General features: G+C 37.6%; 2 long non-coding RNA genes across 2 annotated transcripts; both read right to left on the minus strand.

Moving 5' to 3' along the window:
- Window positions 1–10,288: 10,288 nt before the first annotated feature.
- LOC140011000 (uncharacterized) lies at window positions 10,289–12,926 on the minus strand. Its single transcript, XR_011818211.1, has 3 exons — window positions 12,746–12,926; window positions 11,142–11,201; window positions 10,289–10,411 (listed from the first exon to the last, which is right to left on the minus strand). It is a non-coding gene; the product is annotated as an uncharacterized lncRNA (long non-coding RNA).
- A 1,690-nt stretch (window positions 12,927–14,616) lies between these two features.
- LOC140011047 (uncharacterized) lies at window positions 14,617–17,255 on the minus strand. Its single transcript, XR_011818293.1, has 3 exons — window positions 17,075–17,255; window positions 15,471–15,530; window positions 14,617–14,739 (listed from the first exon to the last, which is right to left on the minus strand). It is a non-coding gene; the product is annotated as an uncharacterized lncRNA (long non-coding RNA).
- Window positions 17,256–17,899: the final 644 nt, after the last annotated feature.

The following is a 17,899-nucleotide window of genomic DNA, read 5'->3' on the forward strand; positions in this document are numbered from 1 at the left end:
TCTTTTGCTGCTTCATTGGCAGTTTCGGGAGAGGGAATAGGGGAGGGGAGGGGAGGGGGAAGAGGAAAGGAGAAGAAGCGGGAAGGAAGGAAAGAAAAAAAAAGAAAGAAAGAAAAAAAAAAGAAAAAAGAAAATGAAAGAAAGAAAATGAAAAGGAAAAAAGTTTTCCATCTAAAAGTTTTTCTATAATTTCTACAGTGATCTACAGTAAAGTTTTAGACAAATTTCCAAAAACCTCAGGTGCCAAACGGGGCCTTAGATCAATCACAAATTATGCGTCTTTATTAGACCCTAGTGTTTGCGATTTGGGGTCTAAATAACTGAGCAGTTGGTCATTTTAACACGAACTAACTCCACTTTGCATTCTTAAACTTGTACCACTTTCTTATTTGCACTCTAAATTTTGATTTTGGACAATTTGTACCGTAAACTCTTAATTTTAGATACTTTGTACCCTCTACTCCCAAATTTCTCTTATTTAAGCCCAATCAATAATCATGTTTCTAAAATTAATGAGATAAAGGATAGTGAAAATCAATGATAATGTACCATTTTGTTCTAATTACGATTCTTTAACTTTTTTTGACCACTTTTAGTACCTTGTCATTGATTTATATAGTCAAAGTCATTAGTGTAAATTAACGATAATGTACTGCTTTATTTTTACTATAATACCTTAGCACTTTTAAACCATTTTTAACACATTGTCATTAATTTATTGGGTCCTCTATGCTATTAATTCCACTAAAGTTGTCATTAATTGGATTTAAATAGGATAAACTCGTGAGTCTAGAATGTAAAGTATTCAAAATTGAGAATTTAAGGTGCAAAGTGAAAAAATAATACAAATTTGGTGGTGTACAGTAGAGTTAGCTCTTTTAAGAAGAATCACTTTGGTCATTTAAAAGGATTTGTCCAACTAATGTGGATGAGCACTAGTTAAAGTCTAAAGTGTTAGTTTTCTTCTTTTTTTTTCTAGTAGTTTGTTAAGTCGAAAGTTGAAGTTTTGAAATTAAAGAAAAAAAGAATTTATTTTTACTATAATTCAAAAAAAGTGAATTTGACATTGTACCAAACATAAAAAAAAAATTATATGTTGTGATGCAACGAGCAATCGGTGCTTTCAAGAGAAGTTGTCGAACCAATATAGAATGAGCACTAGTTGAAGTAAGAGATAGAGCTACAAACGAACCAAATCAAGTTTGAAGTCGAACCTCCTCACACTTAAAAAAATAAAAAGTAATTATTTCATTCTTTAAAAAAGAATAAAATAATCATTTTTCTTAATAAATAATAAAAATATTGTGATATATATATGTAATTTCACTATTGAAATAATATATATATATATATTAGACCATATATACCTGGCCAATCTAGTCTTTTTTGGGATGAGCTACCAATGACACAAAATTCCTTCGGTGGATAGTGGGGCAAAAAAGAAAGTCTACATTCTAGCTCTCATTAAAATCTTTAAAAAAATTTTGGTAAGAAATTTTATTGTAATTATAAACCTTTGACATATATTTGTGGCCTTATAACTTGCCATAGTGATGCATATTTTTGGTGATTTTTGACTGAAATTGAATGTCGACATTATTTTGGTCCCGCATAGACTTGTATAGTGGTAACTAGAATTTTATGCTTTATCGACTATTTTATTGATGAATGAATTATGTACTAAACTTGGTGACTGCTGTAATTATTCTTTATAATTGTTATTGATTTAGGGATGTTTATGTGTAGCATTGTTATCTTGGAATGCTTGTAATTCGGGCCAAACTTTGCCCAAATTCTTTTAAAAAATTTGTCCCGCCAAAGCTTTTTTCTTTGTAATGATTTTAATGAGAACTGGAATGTAGGCTTCCTGTTTTGTCCCTTCGTCCACCTATAGAATTTTTGTGATTGGTGGCTCAAGCCAAAAAGGACTAGATTGGTAAGGCTAATGTAGTTGAGAGACTAAATTAGTCACAATTAAAGTTTAGAAACCTTTTGATAAATAGTTTAGGAACTATTTTGGCCTTTTGCTCTTTTTAGAATTATGACTTTGAATTTGAACCATTTGCTAATTACTTCTACTTATTTTATTTGGATAGAATATACATACTTCAGTCAGTGTTGGTAAATTGAAATTGGAGCAATGTTGTTTCTATTTTTAATTTATTAGTTAATTTTGCTAATATCAAATTGTTTCAATTTGAATGATTTGGAATGTTTTGGTTTCTTTTTCTAATTTAATGTCATTTAGTTTTTGAATAGAAGGGTTGGATTTTGATGTTACTACTTGAATTTAAATAGCTATTATAATTTTGGTATTGTGCTAAGTTATTTTTATCATAGTGCTGCCAAAATGAATAATTTTGATTATTATTATTTCTTTCTTAATCACAGTCATTTATATCATTTTCAATTTAGTCATATATAAATTTAGTAGGTATTTAAATTATGATAGTATATTAGGTTTTTTTAACATATCTATTCAAGAAATATTATTAATTGATAAACACGCACATAGTAACTATGTAGCATGAAGATTTAAGGTAGTTTTATATACTTAAAATAAATTAAAATTCTAAGGAAAAAAGGAGACTTAAGTTGAAAACACCTCTTGCATATATTATTTGAACTATTTTTTATTAATTAATTCACTTGTTTTCTTGGTTTTCAAATTGCATGTTTCGGTTGTATTTTACGTCAGAATTACCATCTAGAAAGATATAGATAGTGTTTTAAATATGTATGGATTATTAGTATTCCAATGAATAATTATTTGTTTCCCGGTCAAAGGTATTAACCGGAAATAGAATAACGCAATCTCGTTTGGATAGTCAGTTTTGGCAGAATACTAAGTAGGATTCCTGTTTGGATTGTATATTCTGTACATGGAAGTATTGATTTATTTTAGTTGACCAATATAAATTAGACATCCTCACCATATAAGAATATTTGGACCACGGAGACAGGCAACAGCTATGCTAAGTTCATATAATTGACAGTGCTTCCGTTATGAGATTAAAAAAAAGTTGAGATTCAAAATCGGGGGAATTCATGGGAAACTTTTTGACTATATTCAAAACATGGAAAAAAGAAATATTGGATTAAGGCTCACCAAACCTGCACCAAGTAAAGCAAACCCATACAATTGCCAAAGGATTGAACTAGTTGACTCAAATAAGTGTAATGCATAAAAGGTTCATAATTACCGATACTTGACTACTGAAATTATAACATCGTTATCACTTATTGATTCCTAACCACTTCGTCTCCGATAGGCATTCCACATTCCATTTGCCGGTTCATCTTTCATTTCATGCCATTCGTTGATCTCTTGTTGAGAGGCTGATAGGGGTTGAATTTCTGGCATTGGTGGCACCCCACCTTCTCCCTCGACCTCCATCTCTTGTTCATGGTCATTGAAAATGTCATTCTTTGGCAATTCATTGTGGATAAAATTGCGTAGAGTACAACAAGCTATGACTACATTTATTTGCGTGGTCATATAAAAATTGGGTACAGATCTGCGAAGAATGTTGAATCTCTTTTTTAGCACCCCAAAGCATCTTTCTTTTTTTTTTCTTTTTTTTTTTTAATTTGGCTAACCTCGTACACGAGGGGGGGCGCCACTCCAAATTTTATTCAAGTAACACACCACATTCAGTAAAAGGGATAAACGCTTGCCAGAAGGCTAAGCCAAACGTACATAAGGGACGTGCATCCTATCTAGGCGGGCTAGCCCCCGTATATGGCCCGGAAGTGTGGACACATTAAACCTTTGACAGACACCTGTGGAACTAGCCAGATTTGCAAGCGCGTCGGCAACCCCGTTTGCCTCTCGATAAACGTGAGTGAAAGTGACCTGGCGGCCCAGCGCTAAGGCTTGGATGCGGGAGATAGTCCTCCATAGCTTCCAAGGGATTCTTCCATTGCCATTCACCATAGCCAGCAAAACCTGAGAGTCCATTTCAACCTGTAGAAAATGGAAATCAGTGGAGAGCAGCATACCTTCCAGTAATGCCGAAGTTTCCGCTTCCATATTTGTCCTTGAACCCAAAAAGGAGGAAAAGCCGCTTAGGACACAACCCCCCGAGTCACGGAGCACCCCCCCAGCACCAGAGGAGCCTGGATTCCCTAAAGATGAGCCGTCAACATTCAGTTTGACATACCCATCCGGTGGTTTTTCCCAAAAGACCCAGCGCGGGGCCAACCGCTCACGTGATGTAAGTCTAAGTAACAAACCCGAGTGAACCAACTCCCCATCGTCCCGAGTCACTTGAGTGAGAGGCCAGACTTGGGTCACTTGACGGAGCAAAGCTTGAATATTCCTGCAAACCTGCGATGTTGTTAAAATAACCCCCTCGTAGACCGCCATGTTTCGAGCCTTCCAAAGTTCCCAACAGATTAGCGACGGCAACACCCTGCACAGCTTTCCCCTTGCAGAACTTGGAGGATGACAAAGCCACCATTGCTGCATCCGGCAGAGGACACCCGTCAAAGGTGCATTGGGGACCCAGCTGGCCTTGGCGAAGAAACTCCAGACCCCAGATGCCAGGAAGCAGCCGGATAGGACATGATCTTGAGACTCTCCATTCAGGCAGAACGGGCACTTAGAGGGAAGGTGAAGGCCAAACCTCTGTAAGACATCAGGAAAAGGGAGGAACTTATTGAGTAACTTCCACATAAAAACGGCGATCTTGGAAGGCACTCGACCACTCCATACACATTTCCTAGATCCAAGGGAAGCTCGCTTTGATCGCAAGGCCTCCCATGCTGAAGAGATAGTGAAATCGCCAGAGGATGTTAGCGTCCAAACTGGTCGAGCCCTGTCCTCGAAGTCTATAATCTGGGTGAACTGTGCCACCGTATCAGAAACGGCCAGCATTCGTCGCCAGACTCTGGATGTCCCGCGGGCTGCCCCATTATCCTCACTATACCGAGATCTCATGAAAAGAGCCCACAAGGAGGACGAATGGCGGAATCGCCACCACAGTTTACAGCTAAACGCCCCCTGTATGTCTTTAAAGGATCGAATGCCCAGGCCATCTTCCTCGACTGGGTAGCATAGGTCTCCCCAGGCACGCCAGTGATGTTTAGTACCCAGTTCCGTCTGACCCCAGAAGAAATTTGCCATTATGCGCTCAAGATCCTTGAGCACCCCGGAAGGAGGGTCCATAACAGCTAGCACGTGCGTAGGAATGGCAGAAAGCACATGTTTAATGAGTATGAGCCGTCCCCCCTGGGAGAGAATTTTTTTCTGCCAGCCCGCAAGTTTAGCAATAAATTTGTCTATTAAGAATTGGAAGTACACCTTTTTCCGACGTCCAGCATATAGATTGCATCCCAGATAAGGGAGAGGCAGAGATCCATGCCTGAAACCGGTCATCTGCTGAATTCTACGAATTTGGCGTTTTGAAGCGATGAATGCCGACTATTGAAAAGTTGTCGTGGTGAGGAAAATCCCCGTCGTCCCTTTGTAGGTTGTTGAGGTGTTCCATGATATGGAACAAGAAATCCGGGAATGTTTCTGTATGCAGAGTCAACAAGATAGCATTTTCCTATGGGATAAAAATATTGGTGGTCAAAAACATTTCATCCTACTAGACTAATTTTATAATTATAATATTTATTGCCATATTTAATTGATAACATCTCGAGTGCACCTGTTGGAGGTATTGAAAAATGTGTTGACCCTATTAGTGCTCCATCCAAGACACGTGTATCGTGTGCGCTCCCTTCCCAACAAGCATAAATATATGAAAATCGCATATCAAAATCACATATAGCTAAAACGTTTTGAGTTGCTTGTCCATGCCTATTCATTTATGCCACTTGCTCTCCAGGTGGAGGATGTGTTGGAACATGCGTCCCATCCATTACACCTACAGCGTTCTAAAGATTTGAAATATGGATTACTTCCTATGTAAGCAATTGCATATATGTGAAATAAAGGTAACTGAAAGAAAGAGTTTGCTATACGAGCGAAAAAATTGCACTTGACTTGTACAAATTATATTAGTAGAATTAAAGTACCATGAACCAATTAGCGAATTGCCGATCCGTGTAAAATTTTGGATGGACCTCGTTCTGATGTCTAGAACGAATGAGATGTTCTCCTTACTCACATAGCCCCCGCAGCACCTCATGAATATTCCTGCATATGGTCTCCAAGGAGTGCTGGAATCGCTCAGCAAAGCAATGCATACGAGGATTGTGGCTTAACATAACTAAAGTCATACATAATGTCTCTTTTATATGGACTCTTTTATGGGGGTTCTGCAGTACATATCCCCCGCTCACTAAAATTTCACATAAACGCATGAAAGAATCCACGGTGATTCTGCAGTTCTCAAGCACTCTTGCTGTATGGCCATGGATAATTTCTTGTACATAAGCTCACCCCGCTATTTCTACATGGTAGAAGCATGATGTATCCAGCTGCTCTTTCCGCCACGGGATTGAAGAGTATAACCGTTGCCCACTGGATTAGTTGCCAATCCTCGTCGTCATCATCGTAATATATATTCGATGATGAGGGACGAGCATTTCAAATGTTATCCATGCACCTTGTGTCACAATCTCGCACACTAAACTTAGAGCAATGTATATATCAATTATGTATACCAAACATGGGGAACTTATAACAATAAATATTTTGTATAAATAAAATTCTCTGCTTAATACATTATATGTCATTAGTGGATTTTTCACATCCTATAATATTTTATTTGATAAACTCAAATAATGCCACTTATTATTTATTCTTATCCGAATATTATAGAATGCATTGTGTCTACAAAAAATAACCTTAAAATAAAGACGAACATGAAGGCAATGGAAAATTTTGAACCGCCAAACATCTGAGCAACCAAGAAAAATTGCTAGGTGTTGTCTTTACAAATTAAAAGGAAGTTCTATTAGCTATAACACAACTAATGGAAAAAATTTTCTGGTTCAATACTGTGACCAATAAGTGGAAGCTTTCATAGCCAACCCAAAATTTTTGCAATGAGTTTGTCAAATAAACTACTTGCCTTTAAACATGAAAGCAAAAAAGTTTACCTTTAGGAAGTTTAGATAAAATTGCAGTTGCGAGGTTTTAAAAATACTCACATGTCAGAAACTCTATAATGTCATTGCCCTAAGGATCGCTGACAAGATGTTTGCTTGAGTATAACAATGTCTGGCAAGTTTTGGTAGGAATATATGAGTGAGTAATTCCTACCGACACTTTATAAGTAATTCCTATAACGCTTTTGGTGATAAAAAAATTTAATTCAAATCTATGTATGAAATAATAGTATCGGTAGCTTAACCAACGACAAATTTGCCATTGCACGCAGCCAAAAAAGAAGGCTGTAAAATTTTTATAGAAGGCTGCAAAAAAGCTGTATCTCTTAATCAATCTACCCATGTGCATTTCCTTCTTTTTACTATATTGGGCGCATTTTTTTCCAATTTTGCAAGCACATGCATGCTTTAATGTTATCCGCTAGACAAATGCGTAAGGAATCACTTAAATGTGATACAAAGCTGACCAGCCAATTGACATAACAGCTCCTACTAAAGTATTCCCGTGACTTAACTCATGATGCTCATTGACCATTGGAATTTCAAATTAATATATGCAACTGGAAGCTGGTTGGAACCAAATATGCCATCTTCAATGTGTAAAATATGGTTTAGCATTCATTTGCTAACAACTAAAACAAATATATACACATGTACTTGTCAGTTACATAAGCAAATACCATATATTCATACATATCAATTTATATATATGAATAAAATTTTTATATGTGGATATATACACACAAGCATACATATCAGAAAAAATATTTAAGTTAGCTTGCCAATTTGTAAAATTACTTCTTGTTGGCGGTAAAGAACAAGTTTCAGGCAGCCAAAATCAGTATCAAGAATTCTTCAATCAATAGAATTAGTACAACTGACATTTAACAGGAAGCCCTGGCAAATGCATAATTCACACAAATCCAACTAGTTGTTAAAAGGAATTCACCTCATAGTTATTACAAACGTACTACAAGTACTCATCCAATAAAATATGAAAGCTACAATAAAGTGAATCCATGGGGATGTTTAGTGGGACGAATAACAAGCCAAAATTGGTCACCGCGTCTCCAGTGACCAAAAAGATCCCAACATAGCATCGGATGCTGTCCCTAACTCATGAACTTATTCATTCTACCTAGGCATGGGGGGGTTTGGGATCAAGAATGGTATCGGCGTAATAATACTGGAAGATGAACTAGAAGCTTTCATTTGATTGGAGGAACATGTGGCACCACCTCTCACTGCTTGCGAACTCCTTCATGCATGCAAGCCGTTTCTAATTCCACAGATATACAGGCTCATGTTTCGGGCAGCTTTTGTCCCAAACCTTCAAAGCAGCCACACAGCATTCAGTACATCACGTGTTTTCATCAATCTTAATATGTGACAATTTGCTAATGTTGCAGGTTGTATCTCGTAGACTTTCACCCGTCTTTTGAGACTTAGTACTCCTAGACCCATCTTGGGACGAAGTCCTATGACTGGAGGCTTGTTGTTTACCGGGCCTGCTAGTAACAAATTCAACATCTTCATCCACAACAGGAATGTAAACATCCTCACCCAAAAAGACTGACGTAGGTTCATCTACCTTTGCTTTTTCCTTGACCCTTGATGCAGCACCGGTGGTCTTTTCAGCAGACCACGGAGAGTGGTGGACATCACTCTGGGTGGACGACTGGGCATGTTGCCTATGGCAGATTTACCCTTAAGAATTTCAGTCAGTTCAAAGAAACAACCACAGCTTCATCCTTCTTTGAACCTTGCAAAGAATTTATTTTCCTGTATGTCAAGTGAAAGGACATGGGTTGAACCAAGTAGAAAGTGCAATTTTCAAGTAGAACCCATGTATATAATAAGTTGCAGTAACTTGGGTATTGATAACCTATAGCAATTTTGATATATTAAGTAGCTATCATTACATAAATGAATAGGGCAGAAACATCCGATACAAGAGGGCAGCAGATAATTTGATTAAGATGGTAGCAAATATATGAATGTGACTTTACGAAGCACACCACCCGTTCCCACATTGGCCAGAAATCAATACTAACTTCTTAATATAATTGCAGAGCGATGTGCAACTTACAACTTGCTGTTAAGGCTTGACTTAAACAATTAATACATAGCCACAACTTCTATTACATGTAAAATACAATAAGGCTATTGCAACAAAGGCCTTGTACAGAAACTAATACTAAAAAGGATACATAGAATTTGATGGCAGGTCCGCTAGATATTGTTCCTTGTAAGAAGATGGTAAATAATTCAGAAAAAATTTGACAACTGTCCACACATTTTACAGACACACAGCCCATTAATCAGAATTATGAATATTTGATCAAGTATCATACAAATTGCTAAGCTTGTCATATGAAAGTCCTCGTGCAACAGGTGGATAAAATTTCAGTAATGCAGTCAATAGATCATAGGTATCAGCGGAAAAAATTTGATTAAAGTTTACCCATGTAAGAGCCCTCCATTTCTCCTTTGTGGCATGAAAGCACAACAGCTCTGAATTAAAGCCAATTTCTGTCTCTGCCGTAGACCCAGACATCCCATTTAGTCAGACAAAACACTCTCACTCAGATTCCAGTTTGTAAAATTTGGAACGGTATTGTTCCCATTTCAAATTAACTTGGCACTTGTCATTCATGTGTAGGCTTAGATAATGCCAGTTGGACTTGCTCTTTTGGAACATGTCCCAAGCACCATTCCTATGCCACTCTACAAGTGTGGCAACAAATGATAACTCAAACGTTGGGTGATTCTTCCAATCAGCTATTTCGGATTCATCAGTCACCTACCGCAACAAAATCATATATGAATGAGCCTACACAGTCAGGTTGCTTAAGAAAAAGTGAATTCTACAGTGAACTTCATTATTACAGACTAGGATGCAAGTATTACCTTTAGGAAGTAGTTTCTTGTACAAGCACCCAAATCGTTTGAACCAGTCTCGGAATGTGCTGGCTGGACTGCACAGAAATGAATTACAAAGTGCAAAAAAATTGTGAGTTGTGACGACCCCACCTCCACCTAAGGCGTACCAAAGGGTTCGGCAGACCGCCTGCCCAGCTCTCGCCAGGACTCACTCACTATCTCAATCGAGTTATGTACACACATCCATGAACCATAAATAACATTCACAATTCAAGCTTATAATTTACATTGATAGAAATCGAGGTACAAAGCCTCAATACACCAAACTAGTTCAAAATGTATACAATCCAAGTACAACATGTTCCATTCGAGGAATAGCGCGAGTACAAGTCAAAAGTCAAAACAATTTCAAGAGCAACTAGACTACGCTAGTCTGTTCACGACTCACGCCTCACTCGTATTCCTGTAAGGAAAACAAATAGCGTGGAATGAGCTAAAAGCCCAGTGAGGTTTCAAATAACAAATTGCCCATTTTAAAAGTATGAATATCCATGTAGCAAGTTAACGGCATCAAAACTCATAAGAGTGGACAATAATATTTCAAGTAGCAAATTTCCAAATGAGCACGTATAAAGTGCTTTTCGATTTTCAAAAGGAACAGCAATCCAATAAGCAATAATCACTTTCAAGTATAAGGATACGGAAGGCTCTCAGGAGCCAAATTTCCATTGCATCTCCAGAGCTTGATCAAGTAACAGTTGACACTCCGTCAACTTTTAAGTAGGTAACCAATCCAGTAGAACACCACTTACACGACTCTCCGTCCACCGTTCACCCCCTACTGGGCCCAAAATCCTCAATAAACACGTGTGGTAATACTCGAGTATACCGTTTAGCCGAGGAGATATCACTCCACTCGACAAAACAAGAGACCCAGGGTTCGTTACCCAATCGACCAAACCCTTGCCGGCTCGACTCAAGTAACTTGCCGCAGGGTTTCTGGAATTCCAGGAAGTGCGCGCACCATAAACAAGTATATCAAATCAATTGCAACAATAAACAAGTATATCACGTAAGGGCAAGTGCGATAAAGTACACTCTTGCCCTAACAATTCACGTATATAACATGTACTCATATTGGTCACGTATCAAGTTCAAGTATCTAGTGCAATTCGGTATTTGAAAGCACTCACCAAAAGATATAGTGCTTCAATTATTCACGTTCAATTACACTCCAGGCTTGGAGTCCAGATCTGCGATAAAAATTCCAGTTTGAGAACTTTGAAACACGAGTCGAATTCGAAACGTTAACATTCCATTCATTAAAAATCGACCAATTGAAATTCATTTGAAAGACACTCGCGAAACACTTGCTCGCTTTTCAAATCATAAGGTTTTGTAGCATAAATACTTGGAAATAACACTTGAGTTGAAAGTACATGGAAATACAAGTTTACATTGGCCATTAAGTCTTTTCCTCAAGGTACGAGCTCGACCAAGTCTTAACATATAACACTCAAGAAACATAGTAGCAAAGGTCTTTACTAGTTCAAGTGATAAATACTTAACCTTCACTCAAGTCGCTAATATAGTTTTCTAGTCCTCGAGTAAAAATTCGGGCAGCATGCCCTTTGTGTTTACCTAATTTTCCAGCCTTTTAGGCTTCATTGTTTTTCTCAAACACAACCCAACATTATACATATCAGCAATTCATGTCAAGAGCCGTTCCATAGGCTCACAATATCATAATAACAAGAATCGTATTAAGTACAAGTGCAGAAATTCAATTTAGTTCAAAACAGATTTGACGTACAAATGCGGAAATAACATATCCGAGGCTACGCTTATCGGATTAAAATGAAACCTATGCCGTTTTGAAGCTAAGATACAGAGCTACAATATTCATGAAGGTCACTTAGTCCAGTTTCTAATGTAACTTGGTCAAATTCTCGAATTACTAAACCAGAAACTAATTCGTCGGCTGTTTAAACGCAGAACACTGTAATGAACATAACTCAGTGTACAAAAATCCAATTCAGGTGTTCTTAGAGGAATTTTAAAGCTACTTCAGAACACTACAACTTTCATGAAGAGCACTCAGTCAAATTTTCAATGTAACCTGATCAAATTCCCAACTCATGTAACCTGGTTTCAACTATTCGGCTAATCAGCCGCATTTCACTCACATGACCATATCTCAGTCTACCAAGATCCAATTAAGGTGTTCTTGGAGGCGTTACGAAGCTAAGACAGGGTAATAAAACTTTCATGTTTCGGTGAAAGGCTAAATCTAAACGGATCATAGTGAATAAACTCAATCAAAAGGACTGAACTGTCCACGCGGAATTCTGGAAAGTGACCTAGATCAGCGAGGGTATTTTCGTCTTTTCACAAGCTACGATGCTCCAAATGAGCTGAAATTTTGTGGGCACCTATAAAATACCATTCTGAACAACTTTCATGTTTTGACCAAAGGCCAATTAGGCCTCTAACATAGGGCTACAAAAACGGGCAGAATGGAAGAACAATTTTCCAGATTTCTGGGATTTTCAGTTTTTAATGTAACTTTCCTCAATTTCTTGTTCTAATCACTACCAAAACCCTTTATATAACCTTAATTACAACATATGTGAGTCACACATCAAGTTTGGCAGCAAATCCCCAAAACCCTGATTTGATTATTTCATCCAATAATCATCACAATCACTTGCTCATCTTGAAATCAAGCCAAAACTTAAGCTAAATAACATCTTAACACAAGATTTAAAAGATCAAGGACCATGATCAGATTGAATACCTCAAAAACAAGGCTTGGATGAGTGATAGTTCACTTCCTTTGAAATTTCTTGGTTCCTTAGCTTCCCAAGCTTCCAAACTTGCAATCAATCGGTTTAGATTTCTAGCTTAGCACTTGGTTGGTGTGAATCAAGAAGGAATGTGGTTGCTCAAGCTCTCACTTCTCTCTCTCTCTTGGTCGGCTGGAATGATGCAGAAATGGAAGGAAATGAAGCTAAGTTTGTCTTATAAGAAGATGGAAAGATAAGAATTAATTCTAGCCACAAGTTTGGCTAACACTTGGTTTAATCTCAACCACAAAATTTTCTCTTTCTTCCTTGCATTTGAGCCACACATTCGGTCAAGCTATCATCATGAGGGGGAAGATATTTTGCTCAATTAGTAATGAGCTTATACAGTAAGAAAGTGGTGGTCAAGTGGTGCGTTCAAACGGTAGTGCGCGGGACCCGCCGGTTGGCGCCGTTTTTCTTAAAACTCACATACTAGGGTTTTTACTTCCCATTCACTAACCTTATATCATTGCTACTACTCACATATTATTTCTCACTTAAAAGTCACTTTTAATCTCCAAATTTAATCCTTACTTTGTACCGAAAATTCATCCGGTGAAAAATTGCGAAAACCCTAATTTTACTCCGATCTTAAAACCAAAGGTGAAAACCTACTTTCTAGGTTTATTTACACTTATCGTGGAATAAATGGGGTAGCAAGCCTTAATAAAAATAATAATTTCCAAATAAAGGGACATTTTTAAAATAACATGAGGGATTTTCCAATTCCATAAATTGAATTTAGAGTTTCTATTAAAAGATGAGATATTGAAGGAAACCAGTTAATCACAAGTAAACTAGGGTTTTTTTGATTAAAATTTTAGGGTTTCTAATCTTTTTAAAACAAAATAAGGTTTTAAATCAAACCCAAAGAAATACACTTTAGTATCTTATTTACAAACAATCTCCTAATTTTCGGGGCGTCACACTCTCCCCTCCTTAAAAGAATTTCGTCCTCGAAATTCATACATGCACCTCGAAATAATGTAGGGTATTTTCCTTATATATTCATTTCCAGCTCTCAGGTTTCACTATAGTCAATATTTGGTTAAACAATAGTAAACACGAATCGTACCTTCTACTATCTCCAATGGTTCAGGTAAAGCCTGTTGATCCAGGGAGTACATTCTAGCTGGCACTCTTGACTTAGACCCTTCTAAATCATAGGCAATATAACACATTTAATCAAAACAAGTCGCATAACTTATAGAGCATTAATCTTACGTATCACTCAGGTACTACACTTAATCAAGGCTCGTAACACGTGGATAAGAAGGATCCCAAATCCCATGAATATCTTCAATATATTTCACGTCCATACTATTCACATTCCCCGTGCCTTTGCTTTCACAATCCAAATTTATCTCAATATTACGTGAGATCTCAGCTTATCGTGAAGGTGTCACTCTTTGGTATTCGGGGACAAGAATCCACAATAAGGTAATTCACAACTCGAGCCGGCCGGTCCCAAGAGTAAATCACCCGTATTAGAGATTCCTACCCAGCATACATATCTAAAATCTCCAACAATAGACAATCATTCCACACTTAACAAGTCAATCCCCACAGTCCGAGAACCTTCTCCCGGCACGAGCTCAATAGGAGCTCTGATACCATCTGTGACGACCCCACCTCCACCTAAGGCGTACCAAAGGGTTCGGCGGACCGCCTGCCCAGCTCTCGCCAGGACTCACTCACTATCTCAATCGAGTCATGTACACACATCCATGAACCATAAATAACATTCACAATTCAAGCTTATAATTTACATTGATAGAAATCGAGGTACAAAGCCTCAATACACCAAACTAGTTCAAAATGTATACAATCCAAGTACAACATGTTCCATTCGAGGAATAGCGCGAGTACAAGTCAAAAGTCAAAACAATTTCAAGAGCAACTAGACTACGCTAGTCTGTTCACGACTCACGCCTCACTCGTATTCCTGTAAGGAAAACAAATAGCGTGGAATGAGCTAAAAGCCCAGTGAGGTTTCAAATAACAAATTGCCCATTTTAAAAGTATGAATATCCATGTAGCAAGTTAACGGCATCAAAACTCATAAGAGTGGACAATAATATTTCAAGTAGCAAATTTCCAAATGAGCACGTATAAAGTGCTTTTTCGATTTTCAAAAGGAACAGCAATCCAATAAGCAATAATCACTTTCAAGTATAAGGATACGGAAGGCTCTCAGGAGCCAAATTTCCATTGCATCTCCAGAGCTTGATCAAGTAACAGTTGACACTCCGTCAACTTTTAAGTAGGTAACCAATCCAGTAGAACACCACTTACACGACTCTCCGTCCACCGTTCACCCCCTACTGGGCCCAAAATCCTCAATAAACACGTGTGGTAATACTCGAGTATACCGTTTAGCCGAGGAGATATCACTCCACTCGACAAAACAAGAGACCCAGGGTTCGTTACCCAATCGACCAAGCCCTTGCCGGCTCGACTCAAGTAACTTGCCGCAGGGTTTCTGGAATTCCAGGAAGTGCGCGCACCATAAACAAGTATATCAAGTCAATTGCAACAATAAACAAGTATATCACGTAAGGGCAAGTGCGATAAAGTACACTCTTGCCCTAACAATTCACGTATATAACATGTACTCATATTGGTCACGTATCAAGTTCAAGTATCTAGTGCAATTCGGTATTTGAAAGCACTCACCAAAAGATATAGTGCTTCAATTATTCACGTTCAATTACACTCCAGGCTTGGAGTCCAGATCTGCGATAAAAATTCCAGTTTGAGAACTTTGAAACACGAGTCGAATTCGAAACGTTAACATTCCATTCATTAAAAATCGACCAATTGAAATTCATTTGAAAGACACTCGCGAAACACTTGCTCGCTTTTCAAATCATAAGGTTTTGTAGCATAAATACTTGGAAATAACACTTGAGTTGAAAGTACATGGAAATACAAGTTTACATTGGCCATTAAGTCTTTTCCTCAAGGTACGAGCTCGACCAAGTCTTAACATATAACACTCAAGAAACATAGTAGCAAAGGTCTTTACTAGTTCAAGTGATAAATACTTAACCTTCACTCAAGTCGCTAATATAGTTTTCTAGTCCTCGAGTAAAAATTCGGGCAGCATGCCCTTTGTGTTTACCTAATTTTCCAGCCTTTTAGGCTTCATTGTTTTTCTCAAACACAACCCAACATTATACATATCAGCAATTCATGTCAAGAGCCGTTCCATAGGCTCACAATATCATAATAACAAGAATCGTATTAAGTACAAGTGCAGAAATTCAATTTAGTTCAAAACAGATTTGACGTACAAATGCGGAAATAACATATCCGAGGCTACGCTTATCGGATTAAAATGAAACCTATGCCGTTTCGAAGCTAAGATACAGAGCTACAATATTCATGAAGGTCACTTAGTCCAGTTTCTAATGTAACTTGGTCAAATTCTCGAATTACTAAACCAGAAACTAATTCGTCGGCTGTTTAAACGCAGAACACTGTAATGAACATAACTCAGTGTACAAAAATCCAATTCAGGTGTTCTTAGAGGAATTTTAAAGCTACTTCAGAACACTACAACTTTCATGAAGAGCACTCAGTCAAATTTTCAATGTAACCTGATCAAATTCCCAACTCATGTAACCTGGTTTCAACTATTCGGCTAATCAGCCGCATTTCACTCACATGACCATATCTCAGTCTACCAAGATCCAATTAAGGTGTTCTTGGAGGCGTTACGAAGCTAAGACAGGGTAATAAAACTTTCATGTTTCGGTGAAAGGCTAAATCTAAACGGATCATAGTGAATAAACTCAATCAAAAGGACTGAACTGTCCACGCGGAATTCTGGAAAGTGACCTAGATCAGCGAGGGTATTTTCGTCTTTTCACAAGCTACGATGCTCCAAATGAGCTGAAATTTTGTGGGCACCTATAAAATACCATTCTGAACAACTTTCATGTTTTGACCAAAGGCCAATTAGGCCTCTAACATAGGGCTACAAAAACGGGCAGAATGGAAGAACAATTTTCCAGATTTCTGGGATTTTCAGTTTTTAATGTAACTTTCCTCAATTTCTTGTTCTAATCACTACCAAAACCCTTTATATAACCTTAATTACAACATATGTGAGTCACACATCAAGTTTGGCAGCAAATCCCCAAAACCCTGATTTGATTATTTCATCCAATAATCATCACAATCACTTGCTCATCTTGAAATCAAGCCAAAACTTAAGCTAAATAACATCTTAACACAAGATTTAAAAGATCAAGGACCATGATCAGATTGAATACCTCAAAAACAAGGCTTGGATGAGTGATAGTTCACTTCCTTTGAAATTTCTTGGTTCCTTAGCTTCCCAAGCTTCCAAACTTGCAATCAATCGGTTTAGATTTCTAGCTTAGCACTTGGTTGGTGTGAATCAAGAAGGAATGTGGTTGCTCAAGCTCTCACTTCTCTCTCTCTCTTGGTCGGCTGGAATGATGCAGAAATGGAAGGAAATGAAGCTAAGTTTGTCTTATAAGAAGATGGAAAGATAAGAATTAATTCTAGCCACAAGTTTGGCTAACACTTGGTTTAATCTCAACCACAAAATTTTCTCTTTCTTCCTTGCATTTGAGCCACACATTCGGTCAAGCTATCATCATGAGGGGGAAGATATTTTGCTCAATTAGTAATGAGCTTATACAGTAAGAAAGTGGTGGTCAAGTGGTGCGTTCAAACGGTAGTGCGCGGGACCCGCCGGTTGGCGCCGTTTTTCTTAAAACTCACATACTAGGGTTTTTACTTCCCATTCACTAACCTTATATCATTGCTACTACTCACATATTATTTCTCACTTAAAAGTCACTTTTAATCTCCAAATTTAATCCTTACTTTGTACCGAAAATTCATCCGGTGAAAAATTGCGAAAACCCTAATTTTACTCCGATCTTAAAACCAAAGGTGAAAACCTACTTTCTAGGTTTATTTACACTTATCGTGGAATAAATGGGGTAGCAAGCCTTAATAAAAATAATAATTTCCAAATAAAGGGACATTTTTAAAATAACATGAGGGATTTTCCAATTCCATAAATTGAATTTAGAGTTTCTATTAAAAGATGAGATATTGAAGGA

Source organism: Coffea arabica, chromosome 7e (genome assembly GCF_036785885.1).
Source record: "Coffea arabica cultivar ET-39 chromosome 7e, Coffea Arabica ET-39 HiFi, whole genome shotgun sequence".
Classification (NCBI taxonomy): Eukaryota; Viridiplantae; Streptophyta; class Magnoliopsida; order Gentianales; family Rubiaceae; genus Coffea; species Coffea arabica.